Here is a 27,249-nt window from a genome sequence, read left to right as displayed (position 1 = left end):
TGTTCTACTATTGTAAAAGTATTCTGAATAAAACAGACTTGCTTAGAGGAATAGCGAGCGTAGAGAAATTTGATATCATTGCTTTAACTGAAACTTGGTTAGACATGTCAGAAAAAGTATTTAATCCAGAGGTTAAGATAGATGGGTATACAATGTTCTATAAAGATAGGGAAAACAGGAGAGGAGGAGGCGTCGCGCTCTACGTTAGGGACACATTACAGTGTTGCATGAACAATAGAATTAAAACAGATAACAAAGCAGAGTCGATATGGGTAGATCTTAAGGAAGTATCGCAGTCAGTACAGTACCGACCAGTACAGAGGAAATTAACACCTCACTGTGGCAGGAATTAAACAGAGCAGGCAGGTACAGTCAGGTATGTGTGGTAGGAGATTTTAATTTTAGGAATATCGACTGGAGTCTGATTGTGGGTAACAAGGAAGCAGATGAATTTCTTAAGGTAATTCAGGATAATTTTTTAAAACAGGTAGTCGTAGAACCCACAAGGGGGAATAATATTCTAGATTTAATTCTTACTAACAGGGAGGAAGCAGTCACGCAGGTAGAGGTTGGAGGACAGCTAGGTAACAGTGACCATAGGGAAATTAGGTACAATCTACAATGGGAAGAAACTGTTAGAAACAAAAACACTAGTAAAATACCTGACTTTAGGAGAGCAGATTTTGAAGAATTAAAAAGGTACCTCCAAGAAGTGGACTGGCAAAGGATGCAGTGTGAGGTCAGGTCAGGGACGGAGTTCAGAGAGATAAGGCAGGATGAGGGAGGTGAGGTGAGGCTCCGGAAGGGAGGAGGAAAGAGGAAGGGGGGAGATAGGTGTGAGTATGTTGGAATGTCAGGGCATGCTGAAATGAGAGAGGTGAGGTCGAGGCGAGTAGATGAGGAAGTGGAGAGGATGGTAGGGGACGAGATGAGGGGATTAGGTGAAGTAAATGTAGCCGAATTGTATAAATATTTCGTAGATAAATTTAAAAAAAGGTCAATTAGCAAATATCCCGTATAGAACAATAAGATCACAAAAAAATGACCCTAAATGGATAACTGCTAGGTTAAAGCATTATATAGGGCGTAAGAGAAGTATATATAAGAGATTAAGGGCAGGTGAGGAAGTTTTAAGGACACAATATAATGAATTAGTTAGAACAGTCAGGAAGTTAACGAGGAAAGCTAAGGACAATTATGAATTAAAGGTAGCCAGCCAGGCGAAGACGGACCCCAAGGGATTTTATCAGGTATACAGGACGAAGAATAAGGATACTGTAGGTCCATTATAGGCAGCAGATGGGGAGCTGGTTAGTTCTGGAGAGGAGATTAGTAAACTTCTGAATGATTATTTTTTAACTGTCTTCACCCAGGAAAACATGCAGGATATGCCAGATAGTGAACAGGTGTTTAGACCAGATGAGTATGAGAAGCTGACATATATTTCCATAACTAGGGAGATAGTGGAACAGGAGATAGATAGGCTAAAAAAGTTCAAGTCACCAGGACCTGATGAAATATATCCCAGAGTACTTAAGGAATGCAAAGAGATTATTAGTGAGCCGTTAGTTTCCGCCTTTAGGAAATCACTGGAGTCGGGTGAGGTACCAGTAATGTGGAGGTAGGCTAATGTAGTACCCATCTTTAAGAAAGGAGATAAAACTTTAGCGTCTAATTATAGACCTGTCATCTTAACTTCAGTTGTAGGTAAAATGTTAGAGTCAATAATAGCGAGGAACATTAGGGAACATTTAGACAAACATAACTTGATAAATCAGTCACAGCATGACTTCACGAAGGGGAAGTCTTGCCTGACAAACTTGTTAAGTTTTTACAGTAAGGTGTACGAGGCAGTAGATAATGGTGATAGTTATGATATCTTATATCTGGACTTTAGTAAAGCATTCGACAAGGTGCCCCATCAAAGGCTCCTGAGAAAGGTTAGGGCACACAGGATAGATGGGAAGGTGTTAGGCTGGATAGGGTCATGGCTTGGTAACAGGCGACAGAGGGTGGTAATAAACGGCTCAAAATCCGAGTGGGGTCATGTAATTAATGGGGTGCCACAGGGATCAGTATTAGGGCCATTGTTATTTCTAATATATATCAATGACTTGGATAGTGGAATTAGTAGTGATGTTAGTAAATTTGCGGATGACACAAAGATGGTAGATTAATTAGGTCAGATTCGGATGACATCGCCTTGCAGGCAGACTTAAATAGAATGATTAAATGGACGGATAGATGGCAAATGCAATTTAATATCAATAAATGCAAAGTGCTTAGCGTAGGTAGAGGAAACCCACACAATAGGTACACATTAAACACCCAAACTCTGGTAGGTACAGGGTACGAGAAAGATTTAGGAGTTATAGTTAGCTCTGAACTCCGTCTAGGGAAACAATGCATAGAAGCCAGAAACAAGGCAAATAGGGTACTAGGATTCATTTTTAGGAGTGTTAAAAGTAGAAGGCCTGAAGTAATATTAAAGTTATACTTGGTGCTGGTCAGACCTCATCTAGACTACGCTGTGCAGTTCTGGTCCCCACATTACAGCAAAGATATATATAGGTCTATTAGAATCAGTACAGAGGAGAATGAGTAAAAGGATACAGGGGATGAGGAGTATTCCTTACGAAGCGAGGTTGAAGCTGTTAAATTTACATTCTCTAGAGAGACGTAGGTTAAGAGGGGACCTGATAGAAGTCTTTAAGTGGTATAAGGGTTATAACAAGGGAGATGTAAGCAAAATCCTTAGGATCAGCAACCAGGGTAGAACAAGAAATAACGGGTTCAAGCTTGAAAAATTTAGGTTTAGGAAGGAGATAAGAAAAAATTGGTTCTCAAATAGAGTGGTAGATGAGTGGAACGGACTCAGTAATCATGTAGTTAGTGCTAGGACACTAGAGAGCTTTAAGAGAAGATTAGACAAGTTTATGGATGGGGATAGCAGATGGAAATTGGTAGGTGTGTTTCATACAGGGACTGCCACGTGTAAGCCTGCTCGCTTCTTGCAGCTTCCCTTATTTCTTATGTTCTTATGTACTGGTTCTAGGATGATTCGTCCCCGGGTGAAATGTCCCAGTTGATTCATCCCCGGGGTATTCACCCCTGGAGGATTCGAACCCTAGGGTTATTTGTCCCCTAGGGTGATTCGTTCCCTTGGCTGTATTTTTGTCGCGTTAGTTACGAAACTCCATTACTACGACAAGATCCGACCATCAATGTGTGTCTGTGTGTGTGTGTGTGTGTGTGATGTTGTGTGAGTGTGTTGTTCGAATCATGATTTGATACATCAGGTTGTTAGCTTGACTACCGTTCACTGGTTCGATTTTCTATTTTCACTTTTCAGTACGTGGGCCACCACAGTCAGAGCAACATGCCGCACACAATCCTATCAAGCCGTGGCAGGGAAAAGCTTGTTGATGATCTTAACTTCATCTACGCTGCACAGAAGAAAAACGCCGATGGAACCAAGCAATACTGGCGATGTGAGGCTACTGCATGCAAGGCTCGTGTTCACACAACAGTAGGGGATGAAACCTTCACTATCGTGAAAAGTGCGAACGGGCACAATCATTCCACGACTGCTGCGGCTGTGAAGGCGAGGGAGGCCATGGTCGAGCTGAAAGATGATGCTACTTCTACTCAAGAATCTTCTCGTGCTTTGGTGGCTAACGTTTTGTCAAAAGTGGATGAACATTCACTGGCTCATGTGCCGTCCACATCTACTGCGAGCCGCTACGTGCGGCAGTGACGACAGGACGCTCAACAAGCTCCTCCAATTCCCCTGACTCGCACTGGCTATGTTATTCCTGAAGAGTACACCAAGTTAACAGTCGGGAGAGATGTTTTTATTTCATTTTTTTTCTTTATTCTTCAAGTTTCTTTTTTTTACACACACTATATACATATATTCAGGAACATATATTCTCTTTTGTTTTTTTTTCTTTCCTTTATTTCATTCTTTGGAACAAGCTACGATTTTCACACTTATATACATAATTTTATTATAAAATATTCTTCTTTTTTTCTTATTTTATTTCTTTTTAGCGTTTTTTTATTTAGTGATTTTCTTCACATATCTTTTTCACATTTCTTCCTATTTTCGTTTTCCTTCGTGTAATTTCATTCTCTTGGATGAATCCATCCATAATTGTTACATTTTTTTTCTTTTTCTTTGTATTTTTTTTACAAACACGTCTATTGTTTTACATTTGTTTTTCTTGCCGCATGAAAAGCAAGGCTCAAGTTTATGCAGGAAAAAAAGTTAATTTATCCTTTTCATCAAATTAACTTTTTCACACATGCTTCAATAATTTTACTACATTTTTTTTTTCTTTTTTGTCCTTTTCAAGTTACGTTTTTTACTATTTACTATTTTTTTATTTCCTTTTTTCTGTTTTATTTTTTGCGTTACGGTTTTCACACACATACATAACTATATTACAATATCCTGTTTTTCTTCTTTATTATTTTTTTTTATTCACATTTTCACGCTTTTATTTTTTTCATTCTCTTGAAAGATATATTTTTTCACATTTTCTTTTCCTTGTTTTTACCTCTCGGACAAATCCCGCTGTTCACACAAACATCCACATTGCGTATTTATTTCCTTCTTTTTTTTCACAAATGCATCCATTATTTTGGTTTATATTTAGTAGATTTTTCTTTTCCTGTTTTAATTCTTTTTGGGGAACGTTTTTCACACACATATGTAAAATTTTAATACTCGTACATTATTTTCTTTTTTTCGCGTTTTCTTTTTTCCATTGATTTCACAGAGAAAATGTTCTTCCTGCGTGACAAGCAAGGCTCAGATTCTTGCAGGAAAACACACAATTCATCCTCTTCTTCACGATGTCTTTCTTTTTTTTTTTTCATTTATTTCACAGAGAAAATGTTCTTCCTGCGTGACGAGCAAGGCTCAGATTCTTGCAGGAAAACACAAAATTCATCCTCTTCTTCACGCTGTGTTTCTTTTTCACACAGACGTCCTTAATTTTACTGCATATCTTTTTTTTTTTATTGTAATTTTCAGGATTTGTTTTCCATACATAATTTTACTACCTTCTCCTTTTTTACCTTTTTTTTTTTTTTGTTTGTTTGTTTTATCCTCTTGATCAAGTTACGCTTTCCACACAAACATCGATAATATTATTACAGCACGTATTTTACTTTTTCTTTGAATTTTTCTTTTTTCTTTTTTTTTTAAACTCTAAGTTACGTTTTTCATTCTTTTTAACTTGTGTTATCTTATAATTTTTTTCTTTTCTTTATTTTTTTCATGATCAAGTTTTTTTTTCTTTCACACATGATATATGCATATTTTTCTTCAACATTTTTCTTTCCTTTCTTTCATCCTACTGAACAAGTTGCGGTTTTTACAATTATGCACATAATTGTATGAGAGAAAGAGAGAGAGAGAGAGAGAGAGAGAGAGAGAGAGAGAGAGAGAGAGAGAGAGAGAGAGAGAGAGAGAGAGAGAGAGAGAGAGAGAGAGAGAGAGAGAGAGAGAGAGAGAGAATGTTTATACTTCACTAAGTACACATGTATGTACTGTGATGTCCAGGTAACAAAAGGCAAAAGACAAGGAGTCCGTGCACCACAACATTTGGTTCTCTTGCGCAACACAAGAGAGCCATGAAAGCAAGGGTGGACTTTGCCGCGGCACAGGCAGCGTCACATCTCAGGCCTGGGCACACAGAGAGCAATGTCTACAGCGACACTGGCACACCTGTCTCAGCAAACACTTTGAGACGCCTGCATGTACTGGATGGCACGATGAAACACCCGCCAAGAGAAAAGTGCGAGGCAAGCAGCCAGCAGGGCGAGGGGCAGGCGCCGTTTTCTGGAGATGCAGTCATTTGCACTCTTGCTCACACGTCCTTCACATTCATCAACAGCTTTTCATACTTTTTGTTGTTGTTTATAGATAAATGCTCTATGATCGACACTGACCCTTTTTTTTTTTCTTATCAAAATAAAAGAAAACATTTAAGAAAATATTTTTCATACGATTAAAAAATGTTTTCTAATAATTATTCTCATAATTATTAATTTTACGACGACTTGTTAAAAAAGTAGTTATTGACAGACCTAGAAAAAATGCTCCCCTGCTTGACGAACTACTTCAAACACTGACTGAATTAAAAGGTTGAAGAGTTATGTTGCAATTAGCAAGACCATCTTCTATTTTACATATTTTTATTTTTCTATTTTTTTCTTTCACATAAATCTGGTTGTAACTCCTCATGAACATGTTTCACGACAGTACGCATCTACACAAAAAGTATCATTAAGCTACAGTGATATTTAGTGACGTGAAAACAATACGGGGAAATACCCCAACTTTACACCTACTATTATGGGCCCTCGTGGCCCAGTGGGTAGAGTGATGGACTTTCGAGTTTTGAGTGAGGGACGCCGGGGTTCAAACCCCACTCAGAACTCACAAGAAACTTCAAGGGCATCCTCTCCAAGAAACTTCAAGAAACTTCAAGGGCATCCTCTCCATCGCCACGTGTGCCTAACAAGCACACAACACCACGTGGTGATGGAGCTTCGTCACCACGTGTGCCTAACAAACACACAATAGGTGACGGAGCTGCCCACGGGAGGTGAGAGAGCAACACCTCCCTGTGCCCCTCCACGGGAAGTGAGAGCTGCAAGGAACACTATATTATCAAATAATTATATTATTTTTATTATACCCATTAATACTTCTACTACCCATTAATACTTCTACTACCACTACTACTGCTACTACCACTACTACTACTACTACTACTATGTTTACAACCACCCTCGCTAGAGGTAGAGTAGATGACTTTTATTTTTTCTTTATATTTTTTCACATATGAATCCGTTATTTTACTGCTTATTTACTTCTACCTACTCTCCTCTAGCGAGGGTGGTTGTAAACACAGTAGTAGTAGTAGTAGTAGTAGTAGTAGTAGTAGTAGTAGTAGTAGTAGTAGTAGTAGTAGTGGTAGTAGCAGTAGTGGTGGTACTAGAAGTATTAATGGGTATAATAATAATAATATTATTATTATAATTATCATATATATATATATATATATATATATATATATATATATATATATATATATATATATATATATATATATATATATATATGATAATAATAATAATAATAATAATATATATATATATATATATATATATATATATATATATATATATATATATATATATATATATATATATATATATATATACTTAATTTTATTACAATATATCTTTTTCATTTTTACTTTCATTATTTTTTTATTTTTTATTTTTCTTTATTTATTTTTCTTTATTTATTTATCTATTTATTTCATTTTTTATTTTTATTTTTTTTGCACATACTTCCTAAATGGTTTTTGTTGAAGTTGATTTTTTCTTTCTTTTTTTTTTTTTTCTTCATTTCATACTCTTGAACAAATTGTGTTTTCTCTCCTATATAAATATTTTAGTTTTACTATATATTTATTTTTTCATGCTTTTTATTTATTTTTTTTTTGTTCTCCGAGAAATTGTTATTTTCACATATGCATTCAATATTTTACTACACTTCTTTTTTTTTTCCCTTTTAATTTAATTGCATGTTTTTTTTTTTTTTTCAAAGAAATAATGTTATTAGTGCATGAAAAAACAAGACACCAATTTCTTTTGTTAAAAATACTTTTATCCTCTTCATCATGTTAAGTTTTTCACACATACATCCATAATGTCTCTTTTTTTTCTTTTTTTTTCGTTATTTCTTTAATCCTTTTCAATTTACATATCTCAGACATATATACGTAATTTTACTGCATTTTTTCTTTCTTCTTTGTTATATTTCATCACCTTGAACAAGTTCCGTTTTTCACGCAAACATACATAAATACAGTGCGCATTTTCCTTTTTTTTTTTTCATTTTCTTTTACATCCTCTTGAACGTGTTACGTCTTGTTTACAAATATATCTTTTCTTCTTTATTTTTCAAGTTACGTGTTTTTATTTTTTCCTTTTCTTTTATTCTTTTTTCCTTTATTCTTTTTCATCATGTTTAACTCACACATACTATATACATATTTTTCTACAACATTATTTTTTTCTTTTCTTCATGTCATCCTCGTGGACAACTTACGACTTTCACACTTATATACATACGTAACTGTATTGCAAGATTCTGCTCTTTTATTTTTATTTTTTTTCACGTTTCATTTTGTTTTTTTATTCTCATCAGTAAGTCATATGTTTCCCCTTTTTCTTTGTTTTCCTGTTTCTTTGTTTTATTTCATCATCTCACACAAGTAACCCTTTTCCCACAAATATCCCTAATTAGGGTACATGATTTTTCTTTTTTCTTTATATTTTTTCACATATCAATCCGTTATTTTACTGCTTATTTTCTTTTTTTTCGTTTTCTTTCCTTTTTAATCTTCTTTATATATATATATATATATATATATATATATATATATATATATATATATATATATATATATATATATATATATATATATATATATATATATATATATATATATATATATATATATATGTAGCAAATAATCTAGTCAGCCATAGAAATATCCCATTTTCTCTCATATTCAGGGTACACTAAAGCTTACGCGCTTCTCAGAACCAGTAATATGTAAACACAAGTCACCGCTCCAAGCACTCCGTTTTCTCTTATATGTTTTCAGCCTCCCGTTCTCTTTCTACTGCACAGATTTTTCGTCTTTCATCTCTTCTTCCTCATTTTTTTATACATACACATTCTGTGCACGCTTTTCGACACATACGTTACACGTCTTTTCTATACATCATATTACTCCTTTCTTCACACAGACATACACACACACATTCACTCTCTTTGTCCATATCTTTATGTAAATCATTTTTTATGTTCAGTATTTCTTGTGTACATGTTCATGTTTTTGTTAAATAATGTAGAGAGAGTTTAACCAGTCTAACAAGTGGCTATAAATACAACCTTAGCTGGTGAACAAAAAGAGTTAAGAGATTAAAGGACTTGCAACTGCTGACGGTTACCTGTCGGTTTTCTCTTCTCTATCTCTGGCGAGTTAAGAGATTAAAGGACTTGCAACTGCTGACGGTTACCTGTCGGTTTTCTCTTCTCACATTCCTGGCGGCTTCCACCTAGATCACTAGAAATGGTGACTCGGAGTTAGACCGTAGTGGCCAGCTCCACCAATGCTGTGTCCCAGGTTCTTTAGCACTATAGCGTCGCCACAGCTATAGGTACCTCGCCCAGGTCAGCCTCCGCCTGACACGGACCACCACGGCCAAACCGCCACCCAGCCTGGCCCAGCCGTGACCCACCGACGCCACCCAGCCCGGCCAGCCGCCACGTGACACACACACACCGTCACCCAGCCCGGCAGCCGTGGTCACCGCCGCTGCCTCACCAGTCACCAGCCACCCTCTCTCCCAGCTGTGACTCACCACGCCTCGCCAGCCACCCAGGCCACTGAGGCCACGCTCACCTGCTGCCTCACCACCGCCACCAGGTCACTCCCTCTCCTGCTGCCGTGACCCACCGCGCCAACTCCACCTGCTGCCTGGTCACCTGCCACCCCTGCCACACCTGCTGCCCAGCCTCCATCACCACCACAGCAGCAGCAACACCTCTCCGGCTCACCACGCACGGTCACCGCCACCCGGCCGTGACCCCACTGGCCCTGATTTCGCTTCTCTACAACAGGGCGGCGCCCCCTGCACCGGTACTCCCGTCTTCCGCTCGACAACAGGGCGGCGTTCCCTGCAACGTTCCCCCACCAAAGTGTTAGTGCTCCCGACCGTCCCTCCCCTCTCCCCCGTCGTCCACCCTCCCCCTGTGTGTGTTAACCCCTGCCCCTAGAAAACTCCCTAGTGTGCATCAGCGCGTACCAACCCCCGTGTGCCAGACACCAACACCTACACATACACACACACACACACACACAGACTACACACTTCGTTCACGGCAGTGCGTTCCAAGCCGTAAGTGCGAGTGCGGTAAAGTACGTGCCTAGGACCATCACTGCACAGTGGCGCCCAGCAGGCGTCCCTTGCCACCTCTCACTGGCACCTGGCGCCGGAGGAGCCCGCGCCTCGCCGACAGGCGTCACTACACCCTGCTCCACGACTCGCATAACAAGCCACCAGGCCCCATCGCACGCCAGCAACAAGAAACGGCCATGGCTCCACCGGACACCGCCTCCCCAGCTCCCCCCTTCAGGGCTCCAGCCTTCAACAGCCACGACCCCAACATGTGGTTTACCATCTTGGAGCTGAACTTCAAGGCAAACAACATCACTGAGGCCTTGAAACAGTTCACTCACGCCTGCACTCTCCTGCCACCCGAGGTCCTCTTGCAAGTCTCGGACGCCATCGCGAAAGCCCCCTCTTCGGACAATCCCTACGACGACCTCAAGCAAGCCGTCCTCAAACGCCTTGCGTCGTCGGTGTCGACACGCTTGCAAGAGCTACTAAAGAAGGAGGAGCTGGGGAATGAAAAGCCATCAGATCTGCTTAGGCGGATGAAGAGGTTGTTGGGCGATCAGCCCAACACAATGGACAAGACCATGTTCGCCCACCTCTTTTATCAGCGACTTCCTCCAGCACTACAGAGCAGCTTATTCAGCGTGAAAGATAAGCTCGACCTAGCAGACCTCGCGCAGCTGGCTGACGACTATATGTCGACAGTTCCGTCGGCAACGCCACCGTCTTCAGTCGCCACTGTCACTAACACAGCAGACGTCCAGCAACTCACCCACATTGTGTCGCAGCTGGCCCTGCAGGTCAGCGCGATGCAGGAACAGCTAAATACCCGCCAGCGTCGCCGCCCACCGTCACCTCGACGCCCTCGCTACCGCTCTCGGTCGCGTAGCACTACACGCACCCCGGGCGTCTGCTACTACCACAGCAGGTTCGGTAGCGAGGCCATTAAGTGCACCCAACCCTGCACTTACAACACCACCCCGGCGTCAAACTAAACGGGCGGACGTTCACGGCGCGTACGATCCGCCAGCCCAAGTCACAGCTACTTCACGTCTACGACCGACGCACCGGAATTAAGTTCCTCGTCGACACCGGCGCTGAGGTCAGTGTCCTGCCTGCCACAGACAGCCAGAAGAGGTTGCCTGTAACCACGCACCTCTATGCAGCCAACGCCTCGAAAATCCCTGTGTACGCGCGGCAGACACTACACCTCGAACTCAACCTCCGCCGCTCCTTCGACTGGACCTTTTACGTGGCAGCTGTGACCCAACCCATCCTAGGCGCCGATTTCCTACGCCACCACGACCTCCTAGTCGACTTGAAGCACGGCACGCTGCTGGATCGTCTCACTTCCCTGCGGACCCGTGGCCGAACGGCACCTGGCGAGAGCACCGGAATCTCCGCAGTCTGCCGAGATAACCCCTTCGCCGCCATCCTCAAGGGTTTCCCAACACTAACACAGCCATACTCAGCCACGCAGCCAGTGAAACATCACGTCCTGCACTACATAGAGACCACCGGACCACCTGTTTTCGCCAAGGCTCGTCGCTTAGCACCAGAACGCTACAAACAGGTCAGGGCCGAGTTTGAGTCTCTGATGCAGCAAGGCATCATCCGCCCAAGCTCCAGCAACTGGTCGTCTGCGCTTCACGTCGTCCCCAAGAAAAACGGTGACATACGCCCTTGCGGGGACTACAGAGCCCTAAACTCCCGCACCGAGATGGACAGGTATCCAGTGCCTAACATTCAGGAGTTTTCCTCACAACTGCACGGCTCTACAATTTTCTCCAGGATCGACCTCGTAAAGGCCTTCCATCAGATCCCCATCAACCCCGAGGACATCCCGAAGACGGCCATAATCACGCCCTTCGGACTATATGAATACACTAGGATGCCCTTCGGTCTCAAGAACGCTGCTCAAACATTCCAGCGCTTCATGGACGAAGTTTTGCGAGGACTGCAGTTCTGCTTCACTTACGTCGATGACATTCTTGTTGCCAGCCCAGACGACGCTGCTCATCGCCAACACCTCGAGCAAGTCTTCACTCGTCTGAAGGACTACGGCATCCAGGTCAACGCCGACAAGTCCGTGTTCGGCGTGCCTTCAGTCGACTTCCTCAGCCACACTGTGTCCTCCTCAGGCTTCACCCCAACTGCAAGTCGCTGTACTGCCATCCAGAATTTCCCGAAGCCCACAACTCAGCGCCAGTTGAAGCAGTTCCTCGGGATGCTGAACTATTACAACAGGTTCATTCCCCGATGCGCGCTCCTCCTCCAGCCTCTCTACGCCTTAGTGAAGCCAGCCAAACGAGGCCAGTCCGTCACCCTTGCCTGGACGCCCGCAGCTGAGGACGCTTTCCTCGCTGCCCGGAAGGCGCTCACATCCACAGCGCTCAGTTTCCCTGCCCCAGACGCCCCTACTTCCATCGCCACGGACGCCTCCGACACCGGAGTTGGAGCAGTGCTACAGCAGCACATCGACGGTGCCTGGAAACCCGTCGCCTTCTTCTCCAAGAAACTCAACACTGCCGAGAAGAAGTACAGCGCCTTCGACAAAGAGCTCCTCGCCATCTACAAGGCATTGAAGCACTTCCAGTACTTTGTCGAAGGACGTCAGTTTCATATCTACACTGACCACAAGCCGCTGACGAGCACCTTCATCAAGAACAAGTCATCCTACTCACCACGTCAACTGCGCCACGTAGACTTCATCTCTCAGTTCACCACGGACCTCCGTTACGTGAAAGGTGAAGATAACGCCCCAGCCGATGCCCTGTCACGCAACATCTGTGCCACATCTACCTCTCTCATCGATTACGCCGCCATTGCTGCCGATCAGGCCGCTGACGCCGAGCTGCAGCAACTGAAAGAAAACGCCGCACTACAGATGAAGAGAGTACAGCTACCAGGCACTCAAGTGCACATCTACGCTGACGTCTCGACCAACACCGTCAGACCATACCTGCCTCAACGGCACAGGTATCCACTCTTCCGTCAGCTGCACGACCTCTCACATCCTGGCATCAGAGCTTCACAACACATGATGACGTCCCGATTCATCTGGACCGCCATCAACAAGGACGTGAGAGACTGGACACGTAGGTGCACCACCTGTCAGGCCTCCAAGGTGACGCGACACACACGCTCCCCTACAGCCACCTTCACGCCAGTCTCCACACGCTTCGAACACGTCCATATCGACCTCGTTGGCCCTCTTCCTCACTCCGACGGCTGCCGCTACATCCTCACCTGTGTCGACCGCTTCACTCGCTGGCCAGAAGCTGCACCGCTGACTGACATCTCCACTGACACCGTTGCACGTGCCTTTATCAGCACGTGGATCTCACGCTTCGGTGTTCCTGTCAGCCTCACTTCTGACCGCGGCGGCCAGTTTGAGTCCAGTGTCTGGAACAAACTGATGACACTACTCGGCATTCGACGATACAGGACTGCCAGCTACCATCCTCAGGCCAACGCTACAGTGGAACGTTTCCACCGCCAGCTGAAGTCGTCACTGATGGCTTCCAGCGACCAACGCGAGAAGTGGAACGCCACCTTACCCCTCGTCCTCCTCGGCATCCGGACGTCCCTCAAGCAGGACCTTCACCACTCTTCTGCCGAGCTCGTATACGGCACCACTCTTCGACTCCCTGGCGAGCTCCTTACCAGCTCACCCGACGCCGGCCCCTGCAGCGTCCAAGACTTCGCCAGCAGTCTTAAGGAGTCGATGAGAAGCCTGCAGCCGGTGCAACCTCGCACGCACCCCGCCAAGACCTTCGTCAGCCAGGATCTCGAAGACTGCACACACGTCTTCGTCAGGGTTGACGCTGTCTGTAAACCACTACAGCGCCCCTACGAAGGCCCCTTCGAGGTCCTCCGCAGGACGAGGAAAAACATCACCATCAACAGAAACGGCTCTTCTGACGTCATAGCCATAGACCGAGTCAAGCCCGCCTACATCCTGCACACCCCGACGGCACCTCACGACCCGACATCGCCGGCCACGCCTTCAGCACCACGCGCCACAGCTAAGCAGCACGTATCGTTCGTCGTGCCTCCTCACTCGGGGGAAGTTATGTAGCAAATAATCTAGTCAGCCATAGAAATATCCCATTTTCTCTCATATTCAGGGTACACTAAAGCTTACGCGCTTCTCAGAACCAGTAATATGTAAACACAAGTCACCGCTCCAAGCACTCCGTTTTCTCTTATATGTTTTCAGCCTCCCGTTCTCTTTCTACTGCACAGATTTTTCGTCTTTCATCTCTTCTTCCTCATTTTTTTATACATACACATTCTGTGCACGCTTTTCGACACATACGTTACACGTCTTTTCTATACATCATATTACTCCTTTCTTCACACAGACATACACACACACATTCACTCTCTTTGTCCATATCTTTATGTAAATCATTTTTTATGTTCAGTATTTCTTGTGTACATGTTCATGTTTTTGTTAAATAATGTAGAGAGAGTTTAACCAGTCTAACAAGTGGCTATAAATACAACCTTAGCTGGTGAACAAAAAGAGTTAAGAGATTAAAGGACTTGCAACTGCTGACGGTTACCTGTCGGTTTTCTCTTCTCTATCTCTGGCGAGTTAAGAGATTAAAGGACTTGCAACTGCTGACGGTTACCTGTCGGTTTTCTCTTCTCACATTCCTGGCGGCTTCCACCTAGATCACTAGATATATATATATATATATATATATATATATATATATATATATATATATATATATATATATATATATATATATATATATATATATAATATAAAAAAGATTTACTATAATATTTTTTTCCCTTTATTTCGCATTTTTCCACCGCAATAATGTTGGTGCTGCATGAAAGGCAAGGCTCAGACTCATGCAGGACAAAAAAAAAAAATAAATAAATAAAATAAAATAAAAATAAAAGACTTACTAAAATTTTTTTTTTCCTTTATTTCGCATTTTTCCACCGCAATAATGTTGGTGCTGCATGAAAGGCAAGGCTCAGACTCATGCAGGACAAAAAAAAAAAAAATAAATAAATAAAATAAAATAAAAATAAAAGATTTACTAAAATTTTTTTTTCCTTTATTTCGCATTTTTCCACCGCAATAATGTTGGTGCTGCATGAAAGGCAAGGCTCAGACTCATGCAGGATAAAAAAAAAAAAGACAATTCATCTTCTTCATCAAGTAAGTTTTTCACGCATCCATCCATAATCTTAGCACTTTTTTTTTTTTACTTTTTTTTTCCTTATTCTCTTTAAATGACTTTTTTGTATTTTTTTCATTTTTTTATTTCATTTTTTTTTATTTTTCAAGTTTCTTTTTTTTTACACACACTATATACATATATTCAGGAACATATATTCTCTTTTTTTTTTTTCTTTATTCCATCCTCTTGAAAAAGCTACGGTTTTCACACTTATATACATAATTTTATTATAAAATATTCTTCTTTTTTTCTTATTTTATTTCTTTTTAGCGTTTTTTTATTTAATGATTTTCTTCACATATCTTTTTCACATTTCTTCCTATTTTCGTTTTCCTTCGTGTAATTTCATTCTCTTGGATGAATCCATCCATAATTGCTACATTTTTTTTTCTTTTTCTTTGCATTTTTTTACAAACACGTCCATTGTTTTACATTTGTTTTTCTTGCCGCATGAAAAGCAAGCAAGTTTATGTAGGAAAAAAAGTTAATTTATCCTCTTCATCAAATTAACTTTTTCACACATGCTTCAATAATTTTACTACATTTTTTTTTCTTTTTTTTTCTTTTTTGTCCTTTTCAAGTTACGTTTTTCCCATTGATATACATCATTTTACTATTTTTTTATTTCCTTTTTTTTCTGTTTTATTTTTTTACGTTACGGTTTTCACACACATACATAATTATATTACAATATCTTGTTCTTTATTTTTTTTTATTTTTATTCACATTTTCACGTTTTTATTTATTCATTCTCTTGAAAGATATATTTTCTTACTTTTTTCTTTTCTTTGTTTTTCCCTCTCGGACAAATCCCACTGTTCACACAAACATCCACATTGCGTATTTATTTCCTTAATTTTTTTTTCACAAATGCATCCATTATTTTGGTTTATATTTTGTTGATTTTTCTTTTCCTGTTTTAATTCTTTTTGGGGAACGTTTTTCACACACATATGTAAAATTTTAATACATTATTTTCTCTTTTTCGCGTTTTTTTTTTTTTTTATTGATTTCACAGAGAAAATGTTCTTCCTGCGTGACAAGCAAGGCTCAGATTCTTGCAGGAAAACACACAATTCATCCTCTTCTTCACGCTGTCTTTCTTTTTTTTCATTTATTTCACAGAGAAAATGTTCTTCCTGCGTGACGAGCAAGGCTCAGATTCTTGCAGGAAAACACAAAATTCATCCTCTTCTTCACGCTGTGTTTCTTTTTCACACAGACGTCCTTAATTTTACTGCATATCTTTTTTTTTTTATTGTAATTTTCAGGTTTTGTTTTCCATACATAATTTTACTACCTTCTCCTTTTTTACCTTTTTTTTTGTTTGTTTGTTTTATCCTCTTGATCAAGTTACGCTTTCCACACAAACATCGATAATATTATTACAGCACGTATTTTACTTTTTCTTTTATTTATTTATTTTTTTACACTAAGTTACGTTTTTCATTCTTTTTTACTTGCATTATCTTATTATTTTTTTATTTTCTTTATTCTTTATTCATGATCAATTTTTTTTTTTTTTTTTATCAAATGATATATGCATATTTTCTTCAATGTTTTTCTTTCCTTTCTTTCATCCTCCTGAGCAAATTACGGTTTTTACAATTATGTACATAACTGTATTATCAAATATAATTTTTCATTTTCTATCCTCTGTCACAAGTCACGCTTTTCACACAAACATCCCAGTCTTTTCCTGTACCTTGTTCGTGTCAGTCATGTCGCCTGTACCTTCTTCATGTCAGTTAGCACCACACCAGTAGCATCCTTCATCTGCTTCGCATGATTTACATCCTTTATTGGCTTGTTCCTACTCCTTGGTATCCTGCATGTTCTCTTCTCTCCTCCTGGTGTTTGCAGCTTTTCCAGTAAATCACGACATGCCTCAGCCTTAGCCACCGCCACTGCTTTCCCTGCTAACTTCTTTGCTCTTCTGTATTCCAACTTATTCTGCCTCGTTCCGCTCTGCTCCCACTCTTTCTTGATTTGCTTTGTCCTTTTCAGTGCATTGTTGACGTGTTCACTCCACCACCATTGTTGTCTAGTTGTGCGTGACTTTCCACACGTTTCTCCCAGTTCTTCTCTATCCACTCCTCTCAAGATCCCCGCACTCTTCTTCCACCAGTCCTGGAACCGCTCTGTGTTTAGGTTCACTGTGTCTGGCACCTTGGTCTTGAACTCTTGCTTCTTGGCCAGCCTTCAGTGCAGCCCATCGGGTCCTCTTCTCATACCTTCTCATTACTTTCCTCAGTCTTCTTAGCCATGCATGCATCACTACCAACCGCTGCTGCCTTTATTGCCATGTGCTCTACGGATTTTTTTTTTTTATTATTTTCAATTTTTTTTTTTTTCTACTTTTATATTTATTTCTTAGCATTTACCGTATCTACTTTTTCATTATTTTTCTATTTTCTTTTTTTTTCATTTTCTTTATATATATATATATATATATATATATATATATATATATATATATATATATATATATATATATATATATATATATATATATATATATATATATATATATATATATATATATATATATATATATTTTTTTTTTATTTCTTTCGCTTTTTATTTATTTTTTTTAATCTATTATTCGGCATATTTTTCCAGGAGATCAGCGCTCCCTCCGCAGCGGGACGAGTGGAAGGGAAGCCTGACCGTTACTGTACCGACCCTCAAGGTCAAAGAATAGTCAATGAAGTCCATTACAGCACATAAATTATAGAGCATCCCTCTTCCAAACAAGAAGTCATATGCCTGATCCACTTGAACGGTGTCCACGTCCATCATCAGTGCGCGTGTGCCCTGTCCAAAGTCCAGCGAGATTAGCTGCGGCGGCGGAGCACACCTGCCTGCCCTGTGCATCAACTTTTCCCGGCCGAACCTGGTCACAACAAATGATGCTGCGGCGCCAGTGTCCACCAGTACTGTGAGCGGCTCCTCGCTATCTAGTGTTCGTGCGACAAACGTGTATACTTTCCCTACGAACCCTGGCTCAGGTTTCCGCCGCAGACGTTCAGGGTGGCGGAGAAACAGGCTGCCGCTGCCGTCGGGATGGAACTCTTGCACGATCTCGGCTTCCTCCAGGCGGTTCATGGACATGATTATCATTTCAGTGGAATAGTGGCCCTCCATCTCCTTTGGAAACACCTGTAAGGGCGTGCTGACCTCCACGCCGCCCTTCAGGGTGATCACCACCTCGTCCAGCTTGATCACCTCCAGCCGCAACGTTCCATAAGCCGTGTTAGAGATTACCGTCACCTTCTCCTCATCGCCCGTGACAAGGCCCATTTTTTCGGCCAGTGACACCATCATTATAGTGACAGAAGCGCCGGTATCCAGGAGAACAGTACAAGGGTGGCCGCGCACTGCCCCGTCCACCAGTTGTCCTTCCTCAATATCAATACGACAGTACTCGCTTACATTTCTTTTCGTCCCAGTGGCCAGCTCGCTGTCCACTACCACCCTCAACACGTTGAACCAGAATATCTCCCCCCAATCTTTGGCCTGGCTCTTGTCTTCCTCCGCATCCTGCGTCTTGCTCGTCTTGGGCTGGCTCTCGTGTTCCTTCTTGTCCTGCGTCTTGCTCTTCTTGGGCTGGCTCTCGTCCTCTTCTGTATTCCGCGTCTTGCTCTTCTTGGGCCGGCTTTCGTCCTCTTCTGTATTCCGCGTCTTGCTCTTCTTGGGCTGGCTCTCGTCCTCTTCTGTATCCCGCATCTTCCTCTTCTTGGACTGGCTCTCGTCCTCTTCTGTACCCTGCGTCTTGCTCTTCTTGGGCTGGCTCTCGTGGTCTTCAATATCCTGCGTCTTTCTCTTCTTGGCCTTTTTCTCGCCCTCCGTGGCCTTCGTCTTCCTATCTTTTCTATCCTTCCTCTTGTTCTGCTCTCCGTGTTCCATATCCTCTTCACCGCCATCCACCTTCCTCTTTTTGTGGGTGTCATAGTCCTCCATGTCTCCCGCCTTCCTCTTCTTGTTGTGTTGCTTAACCTGTTTGCCATCATACAGCTTCGTGCTGCTCTTGCTGCTCTCACAGCCTTTCATATGGTCTCCCTTGTTGTTGGTGCGATGCTTCATCTCTTTAACGCCTTCCATCTCCGTGTTGGCCCTGTGGCTGCCGCAGTCTTCCATGCTCTCTAACCTCCTTTTCTTGCTGGGTTGTTTGGCCTCTTCCTTCCTCTGCGTCTTCGCCTTCTCGCTTAACGTCTCTTGGTCGTTCATTGTTTGCTGCTTCCTCTTCTTGCTTTTGGATCGCGTTGTAAACAGTGGTGCGTGAAAACCTTCACAAGGAAAGCCAGGCATGGCACTGTCTTGTCTAGAACCTCTGATTCCATCACCTGTGGTCCCTTTCTTGGCGTGCTCACCAGCTTGGAGCTGAGCCCTGGCGGCACCCACCACGCGCACCAATCAGAGGCCTCGATTTGAGCCTAACACTCAATCAGATGCAAGAACGATACAACTTTGGTAATACTATGTTTTATATATATATATATATATATATATATATATATATATATATATATATATATATATATATATATATATATATATATATATATATATATATATATATATATATATATATATATATATATTATAAGTATTCCGTGGTGCATTAAGTTTGAAGTACGTACGTAATAACTTGTTTTGTTTTTGTTGTTGTGTAAATGCAGGCTACTATGGGTTTGAGAGGCCGTGTTACGTCGTTTTTCGGGAATACTCTAACAAACAGGTGAATTATTTCCGTCAGTACGGTCCAGTGAGAACAGTGTGATGTACGTGCGTACGTACGTATAAAGACAATATTCTGCAAGGTTTCGCTCCTAAAAATAAAAAAAAAAAAAAAAAAAATAAGAAAAAAAATAATAGCAAAAAGAACTCATGAATAAAGTTGCAGAATATGCGGCCATAAAAATTAAAGCACTCACTCTTCTGCTGTGTTCTGTATGAGTCAGGTACTAATTCAGGCTCTTCCTCTGCGAAATGAAAAGTTTTGCGATTTATTTATCTGTTGTTTATGTAAGAGTTGCACTGGCCAATGGCTGCGAAAATTCTATAAGGAAAGGCCCCACTGAGGTGCCAGGTACTAAAGAAAGAGGGCCAAAAGGGTTCAAGTCGTTGGAAGGAGAAAATGCAGAAGCAGACAGGGAGTTTTAGGAATTACCAATGAAAGGAATGACAGATTGTGAATACTGGTTAACTCTTGCATTAAGGAGGTTAACAAAACTGTGATATGAGAAAGTAGACTCTTGTGCAGCGAGGGCGCGGGAGGAGGGGAGGCAAGTTTAGGATAGCAATTAGCGTGTAAGCAGCAACAGAAGATAGCAAGAGATGTAACAATGCGGGGAAGAGAGAGGAGTTGAAAAAGAGTAATTTAGAGAAGAGTGGTTAATCGGATGAAATACTTTTGATTCCAGTCTATTCAGGGGAGTGGAATTCCCCCCTCCTCCTCCCCCCTCCCCCGTCATATGAGAAGTGTACCCCATACATGTACAGATATTTCAAAAGTAAATATTCCATACCTTTCTCCTCCTCCTCCTCGTTCTTGTTGGAAACTTGATTCGAATCCTTCCGTGGTCCCTGCCTTCTGTACCGCTGCGCCTTGCCCTCTTCATTCTTTCTTCCTGCCCTTTCTTTGTCAGATTACACTTTCCGAAATTTCACTTGGGTTCCTTCACTTTATCTGAAACATTTTCACTTTTCTGCACTTAAAACTCTTTCCTTCATTTGACCTGCTGGTGATGGGAAGGTCTGGCTCCGCTCACCCGATCCTGGTGCTGCTGCTGCTCTCTCTGTGTGTGTGTGTGTGTGTGTGTGTGGTGGCCTGATGGCGCCGCTCGTTGTGACAGGTGTAATGAACCGCAACGCCGCACACGGTACAATTTAACTGAGTCCGGTCAATCCTGTAATCATGTAAAACGCTTAACACCATAAATATATTTTGTTGTGCCGTCACGTCTGTATCATCTGTTTCAGTTGCTCATTACAAGTGTCATTACGTTCTATCTACTGCATCATCTACCGAACATTTAATCTATTGTACGTATTGGGGGCTTTGTGAATGAGCGTGGGCGACGGTTGTAGAACGCAGATCTGCATGTGGTGGTGGCGATCACCCTCCTGCTGTTAGGAGTGTCTGGAGCACCACAACACTCCACCATCACAAGGGTTCATCATGGCCCTGTCCCACAGCTCAACATCTTTTAGTGTAAACATCGTCATCACCCTCACGACTCGCTCTCCCACCTCCTCCTCCTCTACTTTCTCATCTTCATTCCTTCACTTCCTCCCCTTCATCTTCACTTCTTTCACTTTCTTATATTGGTGTGTGGTTCTATAGTTTTGGATATCTTTATAAACATTTGTAACGTAATCAAGTTTTGCTGTTAAATGATAACCTGTGGTCAATGAAGGTGTCTGTATGTGTGTTGCAGGAATGCCAGGGACACACAGCCGTCCACAGGCGTCACAGAATCATCACAAATGAAACACAGGGGGATACCCGGGTCGGAAAGGTAAGCGTGTGTCCCTTGCCATCCGAGGCTGAGCGGTGACTGGTGGCAGGACTGACTGAGCGCCGCGACCGTCTCACTCTTATGATCGGAGCACCAACACAGCTTCGGATCACGCCTCGTCGTGTTTATTTCTGTGATGTTCTCCTCCTGTTGTGAAAATCCGTGTTCTGTTAACTTAAAAGAGGTGTAACTTAATTTTTTTTTTTTTTTTTTAGGAAATAAAAACATATATATATACGAGTATATATATATATATATATATATATATATATATATATATATATATATATATATATATATATATATATATATATATATATATATATATATATATATATATATATATATATATATATATATATATATATATATATATATAAACGAGATAAGAATAATATATTTTACAGTTTCTAGCCAGTATAATATTTGGAGGTGACTGTAGAAATAGAATAAATGTCTCAAAGTGGTTAAGAATTAAGAAAAAATATCCAAAATAGCAGAGAAGATGTTTGAAAGATGTTAAGCTCTTTCTTCCACTGCTTCAATACGTGGCTCCGAAGCTTCGAGATCCGCTATTGCATTTTGAGAGAGAGTGCTTTAGTCCAAGAATGCTAGAGAGACTCTATCTTAAGCCTCCTTGGTTCAGTCAGTCAGTCAGTCAGTCAATGAGGGCAGTCGGTCAATGGGTTGATCAGTCTATGAATCAAACAATCAAAAATAAAAATCATCTTTAATTAAAAATATACAATACACAACAATAATAACAATAATTAGCTTTAAGTCATTAAGTGTCTCCAATGTCTAAAGGCGGTGGACGGGAACTATTTATTTCTTTATTTATCTATCTGGACAGTGCGTGGTAAGAATGGAATATCAAATCAAATCAAAATGGTACTAAATAAATGCACAACTTTTGACTCTTGTATATCGCTTACTAAAACAACTTCATCGTACACACGGAGAACATTATCGTACAGCAATCATTGATACTTCTCTCTCTCTCTCTCTCTCTCTCTCTCTCTCTCTCTCTCTCTCTCTCTCTCTCTCTCTCTCTCTCTCTCTCTCTCTCTCTCTCTCTCTCTCCTAGTTTCCGTGTCAAAATGCTATCTTGTAGGTATATAATATCTCTAGTTTTTAACACATGATTTTTCTGGCAAAACTCCTCACTTTTCACAATGATTCTCTTACGATGTTTTAGTGTTAAAAGTTCATCTAATCTCTCCTGTATAAAGAAAAATAAGTTACCTCAGTTCTAAGGCTCAGTAAAGCAAACTCTGACAACTACGATATTGTTCTCTCAACTCATCACTTACAAAAATCGACTCTCCTCACGTCTTTCAATGCTAAATGTTCACTCTTGTCACTCCAACACACACAATCTCTCCTCGATAAAGAAAGGTACCTCGATTCTAAGGCTCAGTAATGCAAAATCTGACAATCACCAAAGTTTTCCCCACGACTCACTCGCTTCAATTTTTATTGTAAACACTTTTTTACTTATATCATGATAAAAAAAATATATATATATATATATATATATATATATATATATATATATATATATATATATATATATATATATATATATATATATATATATATATATATATATATATATATATATATATATATATATATATTTAGTTCATAATAAAGATATTTTGAAAATAATAAAAAGTAAATAGTATTAATTACACCTATAAAAATACACAAAACAGATTTAAAATAGATAACAAGAACATATGTTATAAATACAGGCAAAGTCTTGATGTCAAACACGCACATTTATCATATCGTAACCAAAGCAGTGTGCCAAACTCACAGAAATACAAAACCCAACACAAGTGACTTTACATAAAACAATATTCTACAAGACTTCACTCTGAAAAATAATAATAAATAAGTAAAAATAAAAATAAAGAAAAAAAAAAAAAAAAAAAAACACTTAACAATAAAGTTACATAACATACGGCGGTGCTTCTTGACAGGAAGCCGCCCCCTCACTCCCCTCCCAGCCACCCCCATCACCCCTCAAAACAAGCTTGGGGGTCTGTGGAAAGTTGTGGGTTTTTGGGGGACGAAAAATAAGTGAAATATGGTCGTTGAAAAATCTAAGGAAATTTCCCTTATCATTTCGAATTCCCCTAACCTAACCTAACCTTGGCCCCCCCTCCCCTCCACTAGGATATTAACCTAACCTAGCATGACCTGACGTAACGAGGGACCTCAAAAATGATGCCGTGATGCCTTGCCTTACTTATTTTCAAAAATATTGTAAATACACAGGGAACAAAACAATGTTAATCTAGTCTGTCCATGCTATCCAACAAGCCTCTCTAACTATAGGACCTTCCACTACGGTCCACAGTTATGAACACTTGGCCAGGTGAAAAAATCCCTTATAATACGCAACAGTTTAAAAGGAAAATTAAAGACCATCTGTTTGATTTACAAAATTTCCAGTCACCTAACTAGCTACATTTACTTGGTATATTTACCATGTTTTCGTGTTTTACTTGTAAATTGTAAATATAATGTAAGTCATAGATGATACTCAGCCATGTAAAATTTTCATTATAATAAAGTATATCTGTCAGGGAGTCTCGGCTCGACAGCTTATGTCTAACACAGCATAACCCCTGTTATCCGGTATTCAATTATCTGGAATTCTCAAGCAACTGGATTTATTTACCTTTTTATTTATTTATTTATTTTTTCTGCGGAAAATAAATAATAGGTACTCTAAAAATCAGGAACATTTGAAATTGGCGCCAGGCAAGCAGTGGGAGTGGAATGTTTTGTTTCCCCGCCACTTGCATATACAACAAGTTGTTAGTCGAGTGTTTTTGCCGGATATCCATACAGTTTCCTTAATAATACGCCATGCCGAAGGTCCCAGTCAAATGTAAACGTAAACATTGGTTGTGTCAGAGCAAACATCAACATGTCGGTGTCGGAGCCTGCACTGGTTGACAGGCTTATGCTTGGGGAAGAAAACCCTGATAACCCCTTACCTTCATCTGACTAGTGATACATATCAGTGAAATTAGTGTTAAGAAACTAGTTTTACAAGACATATATGCAGTAGTGAATAAGGATCATTAGTGTGTATCCTGACTGTCAACACATCAGTAAGTACAATCTTTATCTATTTATCTATTCTTTTTTCATTTGTATCTATTATACAAGTACTTGTGTATAGTATTTTACTTCGGTTCTTGCTGAAAATTGAATACTTATAAGAGTAACTCAACCAATCGTAAAATCCAGCTATCCGGAACACACTGCCCCCCATTGGTGCCGGATGACTGGGGTTATACTATACATATTTTCTTATGTATATATTGTACATAATAAATGGAAAGAAACTTTCCTATTTACGCACAGAAGGAAACCATTTTTGCTCCATTCTCAATTTATATCCAATATATTGTGATGTAGTAGGGTGACCCACCAAACTGTCCCTTTCCACTAGGGGCTGACGGGGCAGTGTGAATGGTGTCTGTCTGTGTGTGTGTGTGTGTGTGTGTGTGTGTGTGTGTGTGTGTGTGTGTGTGTGTGTGTTCCTTGTCTGGGCTGCCCCGCGTGCCGTACTCAGGAACTGCTATGCACCAGAGACAAGGGTGTGAGAAGGCTAGCTATCCATCTTGTCCTGCTTTTTATTATTTGTCAAACCAATAAGAAGCATCCCCACATACTATACTGGCTGGGAGTTAAACAATCCGCTTTTTTCAATTCTTTTCCTTTCTTGAATGTGCATGTAAATGATTTCTGTTGTGCCTTCCATGTTGTGTAGTGTTGTGTTAAACTCTGAACTGAGAAGTATACTCTAATACTTCTGTGCCACATTTCCACTGCATTCCAGTGGAAATGTAAAATGAAAAACTCCTCTTCTCCATCTCCTGTACTTTTCTTGTTTTTTTCTTAGCTTCATTTCTTGGCCTTCATTCTTTTTCTCATTAAGATTCACGTCTCTCTTTAACCATACGTTATTGTAGTCGGTATTCTTGGAAAGTGTTCCTACCTTTGTCAGGATTTCCTTTGCTGTGACATATGACATCATTCTCACCTTCAGTGGTCTCTGGCCTCCCTCTGTTTATTTTCCAATCCTACGTACTTCCTCTATTTCCTCCCGGACTGCTCTAATGATTTTTCCTGCCAACTCTTTTCTTCCCTCTCCCTTGCATGTCTTGCTGGATTCTTTTTCTCTTGAAGGTCAAACATGATAACATATTTCTTCTTTTCCAGTGTGTCCCTCATCATAGCTTCTTTCTCCTCAATTACTTTGACTACTGTGTCTTTTGTCTCCTCCTCTATTTGATTGTGAACTAATTCGATGAAGCTCACCTCCTCATCTTTGTTTGTCTTCTTCCAGGCATCTCTCAGTTCATTTAACTTGCTTTCATCCACAGTTCCTTCAGATTTCTTTTCAGCTTTTCCCTGAGTCGTCTTAGTCAAGTATTCACATTTCTCTCTCAGGAGGTTATTCTTGACCTCCAGCTGGGGAAATTTAGCCTCAAAGTCCTTTCTAATAAGTTTGATCTCATTCATGAGCATTTCCAATTTCTCTTTAACTCTAAGACCATGTGTGTGTGTGTGTGTGTGTGTGTGTGTGTGTGTGTGTGTGTGTGTGTGTGTGTGTGTGTGTGTGTGTGTGTGTGTGTGTGCAAAAACTATATCCATATTTAATGAAAATGATGAAATTTGAGTATACTATGAAAACTAGGACATTGCAAGCCTGACTGAGTGGCACAAGAAGTGTGTGGCATAACACCCCAGTGACAGTGAGCCCACCACTGCCACACTACACAGCTCCACCACAGCTTTCAGGACTGTACTCTCAAACACTTCCACACCACACCTTCACTACTTTTAAAAGGCTCTTGTTGAAGTGACGCAGGCTTCTAAGGGTGTTTTTACAGTTCTAGTGGCAGATTAACAACATTTTTACCTTATTATCAGAAAAAAAAAAAAAAAACATTCCTGAGAACCAGGCTAATCATCTCTGTGGCCTTGGAAACTAGTCATGGTGAGAGAGCAGAGTGTTTCTGACTATGTCTCTCAGCATTGGCTGCCGGCCGGTCCTGTGGGGAAGTCACCACTGCCACTACCTTGCGTCCATGGGTAATCACTGGGAGTCCAGCGTGAGTCGAGCCTTGGCCAGCATTTCCTCGGGCTGCTCCCCACACCCAACCAGGAAAGCACGCCCCTTGGTGGCCAGCAGCTCCCACTCCTCCCTCTGCTCACCAAACTTCCTCTCTAGCAACACCAGCACCAGCGCTGTGGCCCAGGCTGCCTCGCCCTGCAGGAAGCACCAATGTAAGGACCACTGTCACACCTTCCCCTCTCAAGAAGCAATCAGGCCTACTCATGGCAGTTCCCACATGACCCAGGCCCAGACCCATTACTTCCATCTGTCATCCACACCCTTACAGTAATCTAACCTTCCTCTAATGACTCAGCATGAACAACCTGTTCATGCATTCACCCACCACATAAATATAGGCCTATGAAAC

The 27,249-nt window shown here is 41.0% G+C and overlaps 1 long non-coding RNA gene across 2 annotated transcripts in view; it reads right to left on the bottom strand.

The window, feature by feature from the left end:
* Positions 1 to 21,876, bottom strand: part of LOC135098590 (uncharacterized) — a 34,136-nt gene extending 12,260 nt beyond the window's left edge. The window contains exons 1-2 of one of the 2 annotated variants that reach the window (XR_010267151.1): positions 21,617 to 21,876; positions 20,741 to 21,121 (exon numbers count right to left, since the gene is read on the bottom strand). This is a non-coding gene — a long non-coding RNA (uncharacterized LOC135098590). The remainder of the gene's footprint in view (positions 1 to 20,740; positions 21,122 to 21,616) is intronic. The other variant, XR_010267152.1, reaches the window with a different exon arrangement.
* Positions 21,877 to 27,249: the final 5,373 nt, after the last annotated feature.

The sequence above is a fragment of the Scylla paramamosain genome, unplaced genomic scaffold, assembly GCF_035594125.1.
Source record: "Scylla paramamosain isolate STU-SP2022 unplaced genomic scaffold, ASM3559412v1 Contig69, whole genome shotgun sequence".
Taxonomy (NCBI): domain Eukaryota; kingdom Metazoa; phylum Arthropoda; class Malacostraca; order Decapoda; family Portunidae; genus Scylla; species Scylla paramamosain.
This window is presented reverse-complemented; position numbering and strand designations above follow the sequence as displayed.